The sequence below is a fragment of the Hyla sarda genome, unplaced genomic scaffold (genome assembly GCF_029499605.1).
Source record: "Hyla sarda isolate aHylSar1 unplaced genomic scaffold, aHylSar1.hap1 scaffold_467, whole genome shotgun sequence".
In the NCBI taxonomy this organism is placed as follows: Eukaryota; Metazoa; Chordata; class Amphibia; order Anura; family Hylidae; genus Hyla; species Hyla sarda.
In genome coordinates, this window is record NW_026610480.1 from 88,505 (window position 1) to 107,987 (window position 19,483).

Sequence of the window (19,483 nt, forward strand, 5' to 3'; positions counted from 1 at the left end):
GATCTATACTTTAGACTGTATCTAAACCTGCTCCAACATGGACTGACATTCTGGCCTACTTTCAGCCGATGCGACTTGTCTGTCGCTGAACAGTCGCTTTTTATGTATTCAGCACCTATGTATAATGTTGTAAAAATGCTCTAGAAGCTAAAGTCGCAGAAATGTCACACATATTTGGCCTGCAACTTTCTGTGCGACAAATTCAGACAGGAAAAATCAGTATAAATCCTTAGAAAATTATCCCCCAGTGTCTCCATCTGCTGGCGGTATTGAATAAGCATTGCTGCACTGATGGGGTATGCATTAGACGAAAAAAAAGAAGAAAAAGAAGAATAATACGCCCAGAAAAGAGGCGAAAAGGAGAAAAACGTAAAAAAAACGTGAAAAAAAAGTAAGAGGAAGAGAAGGGAAAAAAAGGTGGAAATGGGTTTAAAAGTGATTTCGGCGGAGAAATATATATATATATATATATATATATATATATATATATATATATATACGCGCACACACACACATATATATAAACGTATTCTCCGTTGAGATATTGCAGCCGCTGCTGTGTCCAGGCCCAGGAGCCTTAGCACTGTGCTGTGATGTCACTCAATACCACTGACATCACTAGGTGTAAACAACATCTCTCCTTTGCTGTGTATGTGACTATGGAGCTGTTTGGTGATGTCGTCTATTATGGCCTTCATAGAAGCAACAGGAGATTGTTGCATCCATCTAGAACCCTCAGAACTACAGTGCTATGATGTCACTCACTTCCACAGGCCTTGCAGAGTGTAAACAACAACAACCCAGCTTTGTTGTGTATGTAACCATAGGGATTTGTGATGTCACCTAGAACCTTCACAGCAGCGACAGCTTTATGAGGAGCATCAGCACTGCTCTGCCTGAGCAGAACCATCACCGCCATAGGTTGTCAAATAACCCGGATTTAACCCACACAGGTAAGTCCAATGGGGTGCAGGCATGTCCTCTATGCTTACAGCTTCCCGTGGGTGTTGGTTTGATACCGTTTGGGGACATCCAAGGAGGCATCTGCAGGCAACAAAGGTAGGTGTGTGCTTGTGTGTGTGTTTCCTATGCAGATCCTAAGCCCAGTGTCACATGCAAGTAGGAGGAGTAAGAAGGGTTCCTGGCAAATCCGGGTTATGGATTGCATTTAAAAAGGCCCCGTGGGAGTGCAATGGGCCCCTGTCTTGCTGCTTAGCAATAATGGTATGGGTTTAGGTTCTGCTGTGTGTACTGGTGGTTGACTGCCCCCCAGCCCAGAGTGTGCATGGAAAATTGTCTGGCAGCCTCCCTGACAGCAAGCAGTGATAGTGCCCATGAAGGGCACCTTGTTGGGCCCGCCCCTTTCACGGTTATCGCTTCTCGGCCTTTTGGCTAAGATCAAGTGTAGTATCTGTTCTTATCAGTTTAATATCTGATACGTCCCCTATCTGGGGACCATATATTAAATGGATTTTTGAGAACGGGGGCCGATTTCGAAGCTTGCTTCCGTCGCCCTATGCATTGACCCGATATGGCAGTATCTTCGGGTACAGTGCACCACCCCCTTACAGGGTTAAAAAGAAAGATTCCTACTTTCATTGCTACCTGCTTGCTGGCTAGCCAGCTAGCCAGCCCTGTGGGCCTTGCTGCTGCTGCAGCCAAAAAACAAAAGGTGGTGCTGCTGCTGCTTCTGCTGCTTCTGCTTCTGCTTGTGTCTGGCCGCTGTTGGAGCGTCCAGGCACAGGACTTCTGCTGCTGCTGACTAAATGGCCTCCTTAATTGGATCATTTGAGTAGCCAGCACACCTGTGCAGGTAGGGCATGACATGATAGGCAGCTGCCTTGATAGCGGGTGGGTGCTGAATGTTCCTAATTGACAAAATAAGATTAATGCTTATGAAGAAATATAAAATCTCATCCCTTCCCCAATATCGCGCCACACCCCTACCCCTTAATTCCCTGGTTGAACTTGATGGACATATGTCTTTTTTCGACCGTACTAACTATGTAACTATGTAACATAACATGGGGGGGGGGGGTCTCCTGGCTGTTCACACAGGTGTGTCATTGCTGTACATTGACCATGCATTGCTTCTGTGGTATTGCAAAGGCAAAGACAAATGCTTCCAGCCATCCATTGCACTAATGGATTGGTCATCAGCTGGCTGTCTATGTCCCGCATCAATATAGACCAAAGTACAGAGGGTTAGGCTATGCTATTGTGCACCTACCTGATGCATCAGAAGGTGCGAGGCCCTTGCTAAATTCTGTGCACAGACTTTGAGATCTATACTTTAGACTGTATCTAAACCTGCTCCAACATGGACTGACATTCTGGCCTACTTTCAGCCGATGCGACTTGTCTGTCGCTGAACAGTCGCTTTTTATGTATTCAGCACCTATGTATAATGTTGTAAAAATGCTCTAGAAGCTAAAGTCGCAGAAATGTCACACATATTTGGCCTGCAACTTTCTGTGCGACAAATTCAGACAGGAAAAATCAGTATAAATCCTTAGAAAATTATCCCCCAGTGTCTCCATCTGCTGGCGGTATTGAATAAGCATTGCTGCACTGATGGGGTATGCATTAGACGAAAAAAAAGAAGAAAAAGAAGAATAATACGCCCAGAAAAGAGGCGAAAAGGAGAAAAACGTAAAAAAACGTGAAAAAAAAGTAAGAGGAAGAGAAGGGAAAAAAAGGTGGAAATGGGTTTAAAAGTGATTTCGGCGGAGAAATATATATATATATATATATATATATATATATATATATATATATACGCGCACACACACACATATATATAAACGTATTCTCCGTTGAGATATTGCAGCCGCTGCTGTGTCCAGGCCCAGGAGCCTTAGCACTGTGCTGTGATGTCACTCAATACCACTGACATCACTAGGTGTAAACAACATCTCTCCTTTGCTGTGTATGTGACTATGGAGCTGTTTGGTGATGTCGTCTATTATGGCCTTCATAGAAGCAACAGGAGATTGTTGCATCCATCTAGAACCCTCAGAACTACAGTGCTATGATGTCACTCACTTCCACAGGCCTTGCAGAGTGTAAACAACAACAACCCAGCTTTGTTGTGTATGTAACCATAGGGATTTGTGATGTCACCTAGAACCTTCACAGCAGCGACAGCTTTATGAGGAGCATCAGCACTGCTCTGCCTGAGCAGAACCATCACCGCCATAGGTTGTCAAATAACCCGGATTTAACCCACACAGGTAAGTCCAATGGGGTGCAGGCATGTCCTCTATGCTTACAGCTTCCCGTGGGTGTTGGTTTGATACCGTTTGGGGACAGCCAAGGAGGCATCTGCAGGCAACAAAGGTAGGTGTGTGCTTGTGTGTGTGTTTCCTATGCAGATCCTAAGCCCAGTGTCACATGCAAGTAGGAGGAGTAAGAAGGGTTCCTGGCAAATCCGGGTTATGGATTGCATTTAAAAAGGCCCCGTGGGAGTGCAATGGGCCCCTGTCTTGCTGCTTAGCAATAATGGTATGGGTTTAGGTTCTGCTGTGTGTACTGGTGGTTGACTGCCCCCCAGCCCAGAGTGTGCATGGAAAATTGTCTGGCAGCCTCCCTGACAGCAAGCAGTGATAGTGCCCATGAAGGGCACCTTGTTGGGCCCGCCCCTTTCACGGTTATCGCTTCTCGGCCTTTTGGCTAAGATCAAGTGTAGTATCTGTTCTTATCAGTTTAATATCTGATACGTCCCCTATCTGGGGACCATATATTAAATGGATTTTTGAGAACGGGGGCCGATTTCGAAGCTTGCTTCCGTCGCCCTATGCATTGACCCGATATGGCAGTATCTTCGGGTACAGTGCACCACCCCCTTACAGGGTTAAAAAGAAAGATTCCTACTTTCATTGCTACCTGCTTGCTGGCTAGCCAGCTAGCCAGCCCTGTGGGCCTTGCTGCTGCTGCAGCCAAAAAACAAAAGGTGGTGCTGCTGCTGCTTCTGCTGCTTCTGCTTCTGCTTGTGTCTGGCCGCTGTTGGAGCGTCCAGGCACAGGACTTCTGCTGCTGCTGACTAAATGGCCTCCTTAATTGGATCATTTGAGTAGCCAGCACACCTGTGCAGGTAGGGCATGACATGATAGGCAGCTGCCTTGATAGCGGGTGGGTGCTGAATGTTCCTAATTGACAAAATAAGATTAATGCTTATGAAGAAATATAAAATCTCATCCCTTCCCCAATATCGCGCCACACCCCTACCCCTTAATTCCCTGGTTGAACTTGATGGACATATGTCTTTTTTCGACTGTACTAACTATGTAACTATGTAACATAACATGGGGGGGGGGGGGTCTCCTGGCTGTTCACACAGGTGTGTCATTGCTGTACATTGACCATGCATTGCTTCTGTGGTATTGCAAAGGCAAAGACAAATGCTTCCAGCCATCCACTGCACTAATGGATTGGTCATCAGCTGGCTGTCTATGTCCCGCATCAATATAGACCAAAGTACAGAGGGTTAGGCTATGCTATTGTGCACCTACCTGATGCATCAGAAGGTGCGAGGCCCTTGCTAAATTCTGTGCACAGACTTTGAGATCTATACTTTAGACTGTATCTAAACCTGCTCCAACATGGACTGACATTCTGGCCTACTTTCAGCCGATGTGACTTGTCTGTCGCTGAACAGTCGCTTTTTATGTATTCAGCACCTATGTATAATGTTGTAAAAATGCTCTAGAAGCTAAAGTCGCAGAAATGTCACACATATTTGGCCTGCAACTTTCTGTGCGACAAATTCAGACAGGAAAAATCAGTATAAATCCTTAGAAAATTATCCCCCAGTGTCTCCATCTGCTGGCGGTATTGAATAAGCATTGCTGCACTGATGGGGTATGCATTAGACGAAAAAAAAGAAGAAAAAGAAGAATAATACGCCCAGAAAAGAGGCGAAAAGGAGAAAAACGTAAAAAAACGTGAAAAAAAAGTAAGAGGAAGAGAAGGGAAAAAAAGGTGGAAATGGGTTTAAAAGTGATTTCGGCGGAGAAATATATATATATATATATATATATATATATATATACGCGCACACACACACATATATATAAACGTATTCTCCTTTGAGATATTGCAGCCGCTGCTGTGTCCAGGCCCAGGAGCCTTAGCACTGTGCTGTGATGTCACTCAATACCACTGACATCACTAGGTGTAAACAACATCTCTCCTTTGCTGTGTATGTGACTATGGAGCTGTTTGGTGATGTCGTCTATTATGGCCTTCATAGAAGCAACAGGAGATTGTTGCATCCATCTAGAACCCTCAGAACTACAGTGCTATGATGTCACTCACTTCCACAGGCCTTGCAGAGTGTAAACAACAACAACCCAGCTTTGTTGTGTATGTAACCATAGGGATTTGTGATGTCACCTAGAACCTTCACAGCAGCGACAGCTTTATGAGGAGCATCAGCACTGCTCTGCCTGAGCAGAACCATCACCGCCATAGGTTGTCAAATAACCCGGATTTAACCCACACAGGTAAGTCCAATGGGGTGCAGGCATGTCCTCTATGCTTACAGCTTCCCGTGGGTGTTGGTTTGATACCGTTTGGGGACAGCCAAGGAGGCATCTGCAGGCAACAAAGGTAGGTGTGTGCTTGTGTGTGTGTTTCCTATGCAGATCCTAAGCCCAGTGTCACATGCAAGTAGGAGGAGTAAGAAGGGTTCCTGGCAAATCCGGGTTATGGATTGCATTTAAAAAGGCCCCGTGGGAGTGCAATGGGCCCCTGTCTTGCTGCTTAGCAATAATGGTATGGGTTTAGGTTCTGCTGTGTGTACTGGTGGTTGACTGCCCCCCAGCCCAGAGTGTGCATGGAAAATTGTCTGGCAGCCTCCCTGACAGCAAGCAGTGATAGTGCCCATGAAGGGCACCTTGTTGGGCCCGCCCCTTTCACGGTTATCGCTTCTCGGCCTTTTGGCTAAGATCAAGTGTAGTATCTGTTCTTATCAGTTTTCATGCTGGTGGGGATGGGTGCTGCATGGAGGATGCAGGTGTACCAGGGCTTTCCGGGGCTGGTTCTGAGGAATCAGCTCGACGGCTGCCCCGATGTGACCTGTTCCCTTCGGGTCTCGCCATGAGGCTGAGAGGGTCTAGAGCCGAGGTACTTTTGTGCCTCGGGGAGTGGTGACCCCGAGGTGCCGAAACTCACTGGGAGAATAGACTCACTGAGTTGAAGCACGGGCACCATAATCTCTTCACCTTGTGGCACTCACCTCTTGATTCCCGGCCTTCTGGCTAGGATCAGAGAAATTTTTATAGATCCGGCCGGATGTCCGGGCAGTATATCTGCACACATTCACTTATTTATTTCTTTTTTGTCTCACTGTGTCACTTTTTGCGTGTTGTGTGTTCACAGGATTTGTCAGGATGCGGTAGCCCTTCTGGGTGTCCCTCCTGGCGGTCTAAGGGAGGTGTGTGTGGCCATTAGGTTCCGCACCTCCCTGCAAACACCCCGGGTACTCCTGCTTTGGCAGGGTACCTACCGTAATCGGCTCTGCGGGCAGATACCTTGGCTAACGCCAAGGGGGATGCCGGGAGCATTTGTGGTCCCCTAGTAGCTTCGGCGAAAAGGGACATCGAACCTGGAACCTCGCAGGTACCTTTTGGTCCGGAGGCGAAGGGTAAGGTTTGTTGGGGGGCCTCTCTCCTATCGGAGAAGGGCTTGCGATAGACCGCATCCTTTGTGCACGTTTTTTTTAGTGTAACACGTTTGCACTTTTTCTTGCACTTTGGGTGAATCGAAAGCACGTTCCTCGGCTTTAGATAAAAAAAAAAAAAAAATCTGTTCTTATCAGTTTAATATCTGATACGTCCCCTATCTGGGGACCATATATTAAATGGATTTTTGAGAACGGGGGCCGATTTCGAAGCTTGCTTCCGTCGCCCTATGCATTGACCCGATATGGCAGTATCTTCGGGTACAGTGCACCACCCCCTTACAGGGTTAAAAAGAAAGATTCCTACTTTCATTGCTACCTGCTTGCTGGCTAGCCAGCTAGCCAGCCCTGTGGGCCTTGCTGCTGCTGCAGCCAAAAAACAAAAGGTGGTGCTGCTGCTGCTTCTGCTGCTTCTGCTTCTGCTTGTGTCTGGCCGCTGTTGGAGCGTCCAGGCACAGGACTTCTGCTGCTGCTGACTAAATGGCCTCCTTAATTGGATCATTTGAGTAGCCAGCACACCTGTGCAGGTAGGGCATGACATGATAGGCAGCTGCCTTGATAGCGGGTGGGTGCTGAATGTTCCTAATTGACAAAATAAGATTAATGCTTATGAAGAAATATAAAATCTCATCCCTTCCCCAATATCGCGCCACACCCCTACCCCTTAATTCCCTGGTTGAACTTGATGGACATATGTCTTTTTTCGACCGTACTAACTATGTAACTATGTAACATAACATGGGGGGGGGGGGGGGGGGTCTCCTGGCTGTTCACACAGGTGTGTCATTGCTGTACATTGACCATGCATTGCTTCTGTGGTATTTGCAAAGGCAAAGACAAATGCTTCCAGCCATCCATTGCACTAATGGATTGGTCATCAGCTGGCTGTCTATGTCCCGCATCAATATAGACCAAAGTACAGAGGGTTAGGCTATGCTATTGTGCACCTACCTGATGCATCAGAAGGTGCGAGGCCCTTGCTAAATTCTGTGCACAGACTTTGAGATCTATACTTTAGACTGTATCTAAACCTGCTCCAACATGGACTGACATTCTGGCCTACTTTCAGCCGATGCGACTTGTCTGTCGCTGAACAGTCGCTTTTTATGTATTCAGCACCTATGTATAATGTTGTAAAAATGCTCTAGAAGCTAAAGTCGCAGAAATGTCACACATATTTGGCCTGCAACTTTCTGTGCGACAAATTCAGACAGGAAAAATCAGTATAAATCCTTAGAAAATTATCCCCCAGTGTCTCCATCTGCTGGCGGTATTGAATAAGCATTGCTGCACTGATGGGGTATGCATTAGACGAAAAAAAAGAAGAAAAAGAAGAATAATACGCCCAGAAAAGAGGCGAAAAGGAGAAAAACGTAAAAAAACGTGAAAAAAAAGTAAGAGGAAGAGAAGGGAAAAAAAGGTGGAAATGGGTTTAAAAGTGATTTCGGGCGGAGAAATATATATATATATTATATATATAGTATATATTATATATATATATACGCGCACACACACACATATATATAAACGTATTCTCCGTTGAGATATTACAGCCGCTGCTGTGTCCAGGCCTAGGAGCCTTAGCACTGTGCTGTGATGTCACTCAATACCACTGACATCACTAGGTGTAAACAACATCTCTCCTTTGCTGTGTATGTGACTATGGAGCTGTTTGGTGATGTCGTCTATTATGGCCTTCATAGAAGCAACAGGAGATTGTTGCATCCATCTAGAACCCTCAGAACTACAGTGCTATGATGTCACTCACTTCCACAGGCCTTGCAGAGTGTAAACAACAACAACCCAGCTTTGTTGTGTATGTAACCATAGGGATTTGTGATGTCACCTAGAACCTTCACAGCAGCGACAGCTTTATGAGGAGCATCAGCACTGCTCTGCCTGAGCAGAACCATCACCGCCATAGGTTGTCAAATAACCCGGATTTAACCCACACAGGTAAGTCCAATGGGGTGCAGGCATGTCCTCTATGCTTACAGCTTCCCGTGGGTGTTGGTTTGATACCGTTTGGGGACAGCCAAGGAGGCATCTGCAGGCAACAAAGGTAGGTGTGTGCTTGTGTGTGTGTTTCCTATGCAGATCCTAAGCCCAGTGTCACATGCAAGTAGGAGGAGTAAGAAGGGTTCCTGGCAAATCCGGGTTATGGATTGCATTTAAAAAGGCCCCGTGGGAGTGCAATGGGCCCCTGTCTTGCTGCTTAGCAATAATGGTATGGGTTTAGGTTCTGCTGTGTGTACTGGTGGTTGACTGCCCCCCAGCCCAGAGTGTGCATGGAAAATTGTCTGGCAGCCTCCCTGACAGCAAGCAGTGATAGTGCCCATGAAGGGCACCTTGTTGGGCCCGCCCCTTTCACGGTTATCGCTTCTCGGCCTTTTGGCTAAGATCAAGTGTAGTATCTGTTCTTATCAGTTTAATATCTGATACGTCCCCTATCTGGGGACCATATATTAAATGGATTTTTGAGAACGGGGGCCGATTTCGAAGCTTGCTTCCGTCGCCCTATGCATTGACCCGATATGGCAGTATCTTCGGGTACAGTGCACCACCCCCTTACAGGGTTAAAAAGAAAGATTCCTACTTTCATTGCTACCTGCTTGCTGGCTAGCCAGCTAGCCAGCCCTGTGGGCCTTGCTGCTGCTGCAGCCAAAAAACAAAAGGTGGTGCTGCTGCTGCTTCTGCTGCTTCTGCTTCTGCTTGTGTCTGGCCGCTGTTGGAGCGTCCAGGCACAGGACTTCTGCTGCTGCTGACTAAATGGCCTCCTTAATTGGATCATTTGAGTAGCCAGCACACCTGTGCAGGTAGGGCATGACATGATAGGCAGCTGCCTTGATAGCGGGTGGGTGCTGAATGTTCCTAATTGACAAAATAAGATTAATGCTTATGAAGAAATATAAAATCTCATCCCTTCCCCAATATCGCGCCACACCCCTACCCCTTAATTCCCTGGTTGAACTTGATGGACATATGTCTTTTTTCGACCGTACTAACTATGTAACTATGTAACATAACATGGGGGGGGGGGGGGGTCTCCTGGCTGTTCACACAGGTGTGTCATTGCTGTACATTGACCATGCATTGCTTCTGTGGTATTGCAAAGGCAAAGACAAATGCTTCCAGCCATCCACTGCACTAATGGATTGGTCATCAGCTGGCTGTCTATGTCCCGCATCAATATAGACCAAAGTACAGAGGGTTAGGCTATGCTATTGTGCACCTACCTGATGCATCAGAAGGTGCGAGGCCCTTGCTAAATTCTGTGCACAGACTTTGAGATCTATACTTTAGACTGTATCTAAACCTGCTCCAACATGGACTGACATTCTGGCCTACTTTCAGCCGATGCGACTTGTCTGTCGCTGAACAGTCGCTTTTTATGTATTCAGCACCTATGTATAATGTTGTAAAAATGCTCTAGAAGCTAAAGTCGCAGAAATGTCACACATATTTGGCCTGCAACTTTCTGTGCGACAAATTCAGACAGGAAAAATCAGTATAAATCCTTAGAAAATTATCCCCCAGTGTCTCCATCTGCTGGCGGTATTGAATAAGCATTGCTGCACTGATGGGGTATGCATTAGACGAAAAAAAAGAAGAAAAAGAAGAATAATACGCCCAGAAAAGAGGCGAAAAGGAGAAAAACGTAAAAAAACGTGAAAAAAAAGTAAGAGGAAGAGAAGGGAAAAAAAGGTGGAAATGGGTTTAAAAGTGATTTCGGCGGAGAAATATATATATATATATATATATATATATATATATATATATATATATACGCGCACACACACACATATATATAAACGTATTCTCCGTTGAGATATTGCAGCCGCTGCTGTGTCCAGGCCCAGGAGCCTTAGCACTGTGCTGTGATGTCACTCAATACCACTGACATCACTAGGTGTAAACAACATCTCTCCTTTGCTGTGTATGTGACTATGGAGCTGTTTGGTGATGTCGTCTATTATGGCCTTCATAGAAGCAACAGGAGATTGTTGCATCCATCTAGAACCCTCAGAACTACAGTGCTATGATGTCACTCACTTCCACAGGCCTTGCAGAGTGTAAACAACAACAACCCAGCTTTGTTGTGTATGTAACCATAGGGATTTGTGATGTCACCTAGAACCTTCACAGCAGCGACAGCTTTATGAGGAGCATCAGCACTGCTCTGCCTGAGCAGAACCATCACCGCCATAGGTTGTCAAATAACCCGGATTTAACCCACACAGGTAAGTCCAATGGGGTGCAGGCATGTCCTCTATGCTTACAGCTTCCCGTGGGTGTTGGTTTGATACCGTTTGGGGACAGCCAAGGAGGCATCTGCAGGCAACAAAGGTAGGTGTGTGCTTGTGTGTGTGTTTCCTATGCAGATCCTAAGCCCAGTGTCACATGCAAGTAGGAGGAGTAAGAAGGGTTCCTGGCAAATCCGGGTTATGGATTGCATTTAAAAAGGCCCCGTGGGAGTGCAATGGGCCCCTGTCTTGCTGCTTAGCAATAATGGTATGGGTTTAGGTTCTGCTGTGTGTACTGGTGGTTGACTGCCCCCCAGCCCAGAGTGTGCATGGAAAATTGTCTGGCAGCCTCCCTGACAGCAAGCAGTGATAGTGCCCATGAAGGGCACCTTGTTGGGCCCGCCCCTTTCACGGTTATCGCTTCTCGGCCTTTTGGCTAAGATCAAGTGTAGTATCTGTTCTTATCAGTTTAATATCTGATACGTCCCCTATCTGGGGACCATATATTAAATGGATTTTTGAGAACGGGGGCCGATTTCGAAGCTTGCTTCCGTCGCCCTATGCATTGACCCGATATGGCAGTATCTTCGGGTACAGTGCACCACCCCCTTACAGGGTTAAAAAGAAAGATTCCTACTTTCATTGCTACCTGCTTGCTGGCTAGCCAGCTAGCCAGCCCTGTGGGCCTTGCTGCTGCTGCAGCCAAAAAACAAAAGGTGGTGCTGCTGCTGCTTCTGCTGCTTCTGCTTGTGTCTGGCCGCTGTTGGAGCGTCCAGGCACAGGACTTCTGCTGCTGCTGACTAAATGGCCTCCTTAATTGGATCATTTGAGTAGCCAGCACACCTGTGCAGGTAGGGCATGACATGATAGGCAGCTGCCTTGATAGCGGGTGGGTGCTGAATGTTCCTAATTGACAAAATAAGATTAATGCTTATGAAGAAATATAAAATCTCATCCCTTCCCCAATATCCCGCCACACCCCTACCCCTTAATTCCCTGGTTGAACTTGATGGACATATGTCTTTTTTCGACCGTACTAACTATGTAACTATGTAACATAACATGGGGGGGGGGGGGTCTCCTGGCTGTTCACACAGGTGTGTCATTGCTGTACATTGACCATGCATTGCTTCTGTGGTATTGCAAAGGCAAAGACAAATGCTTCCAGCCATCCATTGCACTAATGGATTGGTCATCAGCTGGCTGTCTATGTCCCGCATCAATATAGACCAAAGTACAGAGGGTTAGGCTATGCTATTGTGCACCTACCTGATGCATCAGAAGGTGCGAGGCCCTTGCTAAATTCTGTGCACAGACTTTGAGATCTATACTTTAGACTGTATCTAAACCTGCTCCAACATGGACTGACATTCTGGCCTACTTTCAGCCGATGCGACTTGTCTGTCGCTGAACAGTCGCTTTTTATGTATTCAGCACCTATGTATAATGTTGTAAAAATGCTCTAGAAGCTAAAGTCGCAGAAATGTCACACATATTTGGCCTGCAACTTTCTGTGCGACAAATTCAGACAGGAAAAATCAGTATAAATCCTTAGAAAATTATCCCCCAGTGTCTCCATCTGCTGGCGGTATTGAATAAGCATTGCTGCACTGATGGGGTATGCATTAGACGAAAAAAAAGAAGAAAAAGAAGAATAATACGCCCAGAAAAGAGGCGAAAAGGAGAAAAACGTAAAAAAAACGTGAAAAAAAAGTAAGAGGAAGAGAAGGGAAAAAAAGGTGGAAATGGGTTTAAAAGTGATTTCGGCGGAGAAATATATATATATATATATATATATATATATATATATACGCGCACACACACACATATATATAAACGTATTCTCCGTTGAGATATTGCAGCCGCTGCTGTGTCCAGGCCCAGGAGCCTTAGCACTGTGCTGTGATGTCACTCAATACCACTGACATCACTAGGTGTAAACAACATCTCTCCTTTGCTGTGTATGTGACTATGGAGCTGTTTGGTGATGTCGTCTATTATGGCCTTCATAGAAGCAACAGGAGATTGTTGCATCCATCTAGAACCCTCAGAACTACAGTGCTATGATGTCACTCACTTCCACAGGCCTTGCAGAGTGTAAACAACAACAACCCAGCTTTGTTGTGTATGTAACCATAGGGATTTGTGATGTCACCTAGAACCTTCACAGCAGCGACAGCTTTATGAGGAGCATCAGCACTGCTCTGCCTGAGCAGAACCATCACCGCCATAGGTTGTCAAATAACCCGGATTTAACCCACACAGGTAAGTCCAATGGGGTGCAGGCATGTCCTCTATGCTTACAGCTTCCCGTGGGTGTTGGTTTGATACCGTTTGGGGACAGCCAAGGAGGCATCTGCAGGCAACAAAGGTAGGTGTGTGCTTGTGTGTGTGTTTCCTATGCAGATCCTAAGCCCAGTGTCACATGCAAGTAGGAGGAGTAAGAAGGGTTCCTGGCAAATCCGGGTTATGGATTGCATTTAAAAAGGCCCCGTGGGAGTGCAATGGGCCCCTGTCTTGCTGCTTAGCAATAATGGTATGGGTTTAGGTTCTGCTGTGTGTACTGGTGGTTGACTGCCCCCCAGCCCAGAGTGTGCATGGAAAATTGTCTGGCAGCCTCCCTGACAGCAAGCAGTGATAGTGCCCATGAAGGGCACCTTGTTGGGCCCGCCCCTTTCACGGTTATCGCTTCTCGGCCTTTTGGCTAAGATCAAGTGTAGTATCTGTTCTTATCAGTTTAATATCTGATACGTCCCCTATCTGGGGACCATATATTAAATGGATTTTTGAGAACGGGGGCCGATTTCGAAGCTTGCTTCCGTCGCCCTATGCATTGACCCGATATGGCAGTATCTTCGGGTACAGTGCACCACCCCCTTACAGGGTTAAAAAGAAAGATTCCTACTTTCATTGCTACCTGCTTGCTGGCTAGCCAGCTAGCCAGCCCTGTGGGCCTTGCTGCTGCTGCAGCCAAAAAACAAAAGGTGGTGCTGCTGCTGCTTCTGCTGCTTCTGCTTTTGCTTGTGTCTGGCCGCTGTTGGAGCGTCCAGGCACAGGACTTCTGCTGCTGCTGACTAAATGGCCTCCTTAATTGGATCATTTGAGTAGCCAGCACACCTGTGCAGGTAGGGCATGACATGATAGGCAGCTGCCTTGATAGCGGGTGGGTGCTGAATGTTCCTAATTGACAAAATAAGATTAATGCTTATGAAGAAATATAAAATCTCATCCCTTCCCCAATATCGCGCCACACCCCTACCCCTTAATTCCCTGGTTGAACTTGATGGACATATGTCTTTTTTCGACCGTACTAACTATGTAACTATGTAACATAACATGGGGGGGGGGGGGGGGGGGTCTCCTGGCTGTTCACACAGGTGTGTCATTGCTGTACATTGACCATGCATTGCTTCTGTGGTATTGCAAAGGCAAAGACAAATGCTTCCAGCCATCCATTGCACTAATGGATTGGTCATCAGCTGGCTGTCTATGTCCCGCATCAATATAGACCAAAGTACAGAGGGTTAGGCTATGCTATTGTGCACCTACCTGATGCATCAGAAGGTGCGAGGCCCTTGCTAAATTCTGTGCACAGACTTTGAGATCTATACTTTAGACTGTATCTAAACCTGCTCCAACATGGACTGACATTCTGGCCTACTTTCAGCCGATGCGACTTGTCTGTCGCTGAACAGTCGCTTTTTATGTATTCAGCACCTATGTATAATGTTGTAAAAATGCTCTAGAAGCTAAAGTCGCAGAAATGTCACACATATTTGGCCTGCAACTTTCTGTGCGACAAATTCAGACAGGAAAAATCAGTATAAATCCTTAGAAAATTATCCCCCAGTGTCTCCATCTGCTGGCGGTATTGAATAAGCATTGCTGCACTGATGGGGTATGCATTAGACGAAAAAAAAGAAGAAAAAGAAGAATAATACGCCCAGAAAAGAGGCGAAAAGGAGAAAAACGTAAAAAAAACGTGAAAAAAAAGTAAGAGGAAGAGAAGGGAAAAAAAGGTGGAAATGGGTTTAAAAGTGATTTCGGCGGAGAATATATATATATATATATATATATATATATATATATATATATACGCGCACACACACACATATATATAAACGTATTCTCCGTTGAGATATTGCAGCCGCTGCTGTGTCCAGGCCCAGGAGCCTTAGCACTGTGCTGTGATGTCACTCAATACCACTGACATCACTAGGTGTAAACAACATCTCTCCTTTGCTGTGTATGTGACTATGGAGCTGTTTGGTGATGTCGTCTATTATGGCCTTCATAGAAGCAACAGGAGATTGTTGCATCCATCTAGAACCCTCAGAACTACAGTGCTATGATGTCACTCACTTCCACAGGCCTTGCAGAGTGTAAACAACAACAACCCAGCTTTGTTGTGTATGTAACCATAGGGATTTGTGATGTCACCTAGAACCTTCACAGCAGCGACAGCTTTATGAGGAGCATCAGCACTGCTCTGCCTGAGCAGAACCATCACCGCCATAGGTTGTCAAATAACCCGGATTTAACCCACACAGGTAAGTCCAATGGGGTGCAGGCATGTCCTCTATGCTTACAGCTTCCCGTGGGTGTTGGTTTGATACCGTTTGGGGACAGCCAAGGAGGCATCTGCAGGCAACAAAGGTAGGTGTGTGCTTGTGTGTGTGTTTCCTATGCAGATCCTAAGCCCAGTGTCACATGCAAGTAGGAGGAGTAAGAAGGGTTCCTGGCAAATCCGGGTTATGGATTGCATTTAAAAAGGCCCCGTGGGAGTGCAATGGGCCCCTGTCTTGCTGCTTAGCAATAATGGTATGGGTTTAGGTTCTGCTGTGTGTACTGGTGGTTGACTGCCCCCCAGCCCAGAGTGTGCATGGAAAATTGTCTGGCAGCCTCCCTGACAGCAAGCAGTGATAGTGCCCATGAAGGGCACCTTGTTGGGCCCGCCCCTTTCACGGTTATCGCTTCTCGGCCTTTTGGCTAAGATCAAGTGTAGTATCTGTTCTTATCAGTTTAATATCTGATACGTCCCCTATTTGGGGACCATATATTAAATGGATTTTTGAGAACGGGGGCCGATTTCGAAGCTTGCTTCCGTCGCCCTATGCATTGACCCGATATGGCAGTATCTTCGGGTACAGTGCACCACCCCCTTACAGGGTTAAAAAGAAAGATTCCTACTTTCATTGCTACCTGCTTGCTGGCTAGCCAGCTAGCCAGCCCTGTGGGCCTTGCTGCTGCTGCAGCCAAAAAACAAAAGGTGGTGCTGCTGCTGCTTCTGCTGCTTCTGCTTCTGCTTGTGTCTGGCCGCTGTTGGAGCGTCCAGGCACAGGACTTCTGCTGCTGCTGACTAAATGGCCTCCTTAATTGGATCATTTGAGTAGCCAGCACACCTGTGCAGGTAGGGCATGACATGATAGGCAGCTGCCTTGATAGCGGGTGGGTGCTGAATGTTCCTAATTGACAAAATAAGATTAATGCTTATGAAGAAATATAAAATCTCATCCCTTCCCCAATATCGCGCCACACCCCTACCCCTTAATTCCCTGGTTGAACTTGATGGACATATGTCTTTTTTCGACCGTACTAACTATGTAACTATGTAACATAACATGGGGGGGGGGGGGGGGGGTCTCCTGGCTGTTCACACAGGTGTGTCATTGCTGTACATTGACCATGCATTGCTTCTGTGGTATTGCAAAGGCAAAGACAAATGCTTCCAGCCATCCATTGCACTAATGGATTGGTCATCAGCTGGCTGTCTATGTCCCGCATCAATATAGACCAAAGTACAGAGGGTTAGGCTATGCTATTGTGCACCTACCTGATGCATCAGAAGGTGCGAGGCCCTTGCTAAATTCTGTGCACAGACTTTGAGATCTATACTTTAGACTGTATCTAAACCTGCTCCAACATGGACTGACATTCTGGCCTACTTTCAGCCGATGCGACTTGTCTGTCGCTGAACAGTCGCTTTTTATGTATTCAGCACCTATGTATAATGTTGTAAAAATGCTCTAGAAGCTAAAGTCGCAGAAATGTCACACATATTTGGCCTGCAACTTTCTGTGCGACAAATTCAGACAGGAAAAATCAGTATAAATCCTTAGAAAATTATCCCCCAGTGTCTCCATCTGCTGGCGGTATTGAATAAGCATTGCTGCACTGATGGGGTATGCATTAGACGAAAAAAAAGAAGAAAAAGAAGAATAATACGCCCAGAAAAGAGGCGAAAAGGAGAAAAACGTAAAAAAACGTGAAAAAAAAGTAAGAGGAAGAGAAGGGAAAAAAAGGTGGAAATGGGTTTAAAAGTGATTTCGGCGGAGAAATATATATATATATATATATATATATATATATATATATATATATATATACGCGCACACACACACATATATATAAACGTATTCTCCGTTGAGATATTGCAGCCGCTGCTGTGTCCAGGCCCAGGAGCCTTAGCACTGTGCTGTGATGTCACTCAATACCACTGACATCACTAGGTGTAAACAACATCTCTCCTTTGCTGTGTATGTGACTATGGAGCTGTTTGGTGATGTCGTCTATTATGGCCTTCATAGAAGCAACAGGAGATTGTTGCATCCATCTAGAACCCTCAGAACTACAGTGCTATGATGTCACTCACTTCCACAGGCCTTGCAGAGTGTAAACAACAACAACCCAGCTTTGTTGTGTATGTAACCATAGGGATTTGTGATGTCACCTAGAACCTTCACAGCAGCGACAGCTTTATGAGGAGCATCAGCACTGCTCTGCCTGAGCAGAACCATCACCGCCATAGGTTGTCAAATAACCCGGATTTAACCCACACAGGTAAGTCCAATGGGGTGCAGGCATGTCCTCTATGCTTACAGCTTCCCGTGGGTGTTGGTTTGATACCGTTTGGGGACAGCCAAGGAGGCATCTGCAGGCAACAAAGGTAGGTGTGTGCTTGTGTGTGTGTTTCCTATGCAGATCCTAAGCCCAGTGTCACATGCAAGTAGGAGGAGTAAGAAGGGTTCCTGGCAAATCCGGGTTATGGATTGCATTTAAAAAGGCCCCGTGGGAGTGCAATGGGCCCCTGTCTTGCTGCTTAGCAATAATGGTATGGGTTTAGGTTCTGCTGTGTGTACTGGTGGTTGACTGCCCCCCAGCCCAGAGTGTGCATGGAAAATTGTCTGGCAGCCTCCCTGACAGCAAGCAGTGATAGTGCCCATGAAGGGCACCTTGTTGGGCCCGCCCCTTTCACGGTTATCGCTTCTCGGCCTTTTGGCTAGATCAAGTGTTTGGTCAGGAGGATCCTGGGAGTTTGTCCTACCTTTTTCAAGGGGGGCTGCTACGAGGAACCGAAAAGGCGATCGACAAGATGGGTGTTCGCATCCGTTACCTTACATCCGGTGAAACGCGGATTCGTTTTTCCTTTCGCTTTGATGTTGATGAAGACAAGCAAGAACTCGTCCAACTTTCTTATTTTGTGAAAGAAACTCTCTACAAGCTTCTTGGGGTGAAGAAAGAGAACATCGTCTGTCTCAGAGATCCTCGGAAGGGCAGCTTCATCCTAACTCTGGACTCTGCTTATGCATGCCAGAATCTTTTTGAGAAGCTGAAAAGCAATCAAGACCTTGCTGAGCTTGATGGGATCACGGTCACAGTGTTGTATACTGGAGGCGATATTCCTCTAGTTGTGTGTATGCACAATCCCTTTGTGACTGTGTCCCATATTGAGCTCTTTTTGGGGAAATACTGCAGTGCTGTTAAGTATTCCCATAAGGTGATGAATTCAGAAGACCTATGGACGGGGAAACATAAGTTTTTTGTGAAAATGAAGGAGGATGCTACTGGCATTGGAGGGTTGTGTCATCCACCCTCCAACTTTTCTATCGGTCGGGATAAGGGCTATTTGTTTTATCCCGAGATGCCTACTTTTTGTAGGAAATGTAAGAAATTCGGACATACTATGGAAGTTTGCACGGACACTACAGTTCGCTGTGGTCGGTGCAATCAAGAAGGCCATGTTTCTAAGGACTGTGCTAAAATCGTCTGCAACATTTGTGGTGAAGAAGGCCATGCCTTTAAAGATTGCAGTCTCCGTTCCAGTGTAGCTAGATCGTGGGCTGACCGTGTAGCGGGGAGAGTGGGTGTAGTGCAAGCTGAAATACCACCTGCGAAAGCACCCCAGCGGTCTGAGGCGCCTTCAGAAAAGCCGGCTGTAACTTCTGATGTCGTGGCGGAGCTTATGGACCTTTCTGCTGCTGTGCCTGAGACAGAGGGGAGACCTTCTGTGGAGGGTTCTGGCGGTGGAGGGTCACTAGTGAGCAGTGAAGCCATGGAGGTTGGCGTGAAGGAGATCAAGCGGAAGAAGGAACTCGGAGATGAGCCACAACTTGGCATTAAACGGCCTGTCAAAAAAAGCTCAGACGAATGTGAGGACAGTCAACATGCATGGAGGCCTTCTATAAGATCAGCGTCCGATCCAAAAAATATCAAAGAGTTCGAAAGCCCGGAGTCACCTGTGGGTTTCATATCGGACTCAAACTCCAGTAGCGAATAG

The 19,483-nt window shown here is 46.4% G+C and overlaps 7 non-coding genes and 1 pseudogene across 7 annotated transcripts; all 8 read left to right on the forward strand.

Moving 5' to 3' along the window:
• Window positions 1–1,372: 1,372 nt before the first annotated feature.
• On the forward strand, window positions 1,373–1,563 carry LOC130336127 (U2 spliceosomal RNA). The gene has a single exon (XR_008877604.1). It is a non-coding gene; the product is annotated as a U2 spliceosomal RNA (small nuclear RNA).
• A 2,089-nt stretch (window positions 1,564–3,652) lies between these two features.
• Window positions 3,653–3,843, forward strand: LOC130336128 (U2 spliceosomal RNA). Its single transcript, XR_008877605.1, has one exon. It is a non-coding gene; the product is annotated as a U2 spliceosomal RNA (small nuclear RNA).
• A 2,080-nt stretch (window positions 3,844–5,923) lies between these two features.
• On the forward strand, window positions 5,924–6,083 carry LOC130336104 (U2 spliceosomal RNA; annotated as a pseudogene).
• Window positions 6,084–6,777: 694 nt separating this feature from the next.
• On the forward strand, window positions 6,778–6,959 carry LOC130336097 (U2 spliceosomal RNA). The gene has a single exon (XR_008877586.1). It is a non-coding gene; the product is annotated as a U2 spliceosomal RNA (small nuclear RNA).
• Window positions 6,960–9,057: 2,098 nt separating this feature from the next.
• LOC130336129 (U2 spliceosomal RNA) lies at window positions 9,058–9,248 on the forward strand. Its single transcript, XR_008877606.1, has one exon. It is a non-coding gene; the product is annotated as a U2 spliceosomal RNA (small nuclear RNA).
• A 2,094-nt stretch (window positions 9,249–11,342) lies between these two features.
• LOC130336131 (U2 spliceosomal RNA) lies at window positions 11,343–11,533 on the forward strand. Its single transcript, XR_008877608.1, has one exon. It is a non-coding gene; the product is annotated as a U2 spliceosomal RNA (small nuclear RNA).
• A 2,077-nt stretch (window positions 11,534–13,610) lies between these two features.
• LOC130336132 (U2 spliceosomal RNA) lies at window positions 13,611–13,801 on the forward strand. Its single transcript, XR_008877609.1, has one exon. It is a non-coding gene; the product is annotated as a U2 spliceosomal RNA (small nuclear RNA).
• Window positions 13,802–15,895: 2,094 nt separating this feature from the next.
• Window positions 15,896–16,086, forward strand: LOC130336118 (U2 spliceosomal RNA). Its single transcript, XR_008877596.1, has one exon. It is a non-coding gene; the product is annotated as a U2 spliceosomal RNA (small nuclear RNA).
• The last annotated feature ends 3,397 nt before the right edge of the window (window positions 16,087–19,483 follow it).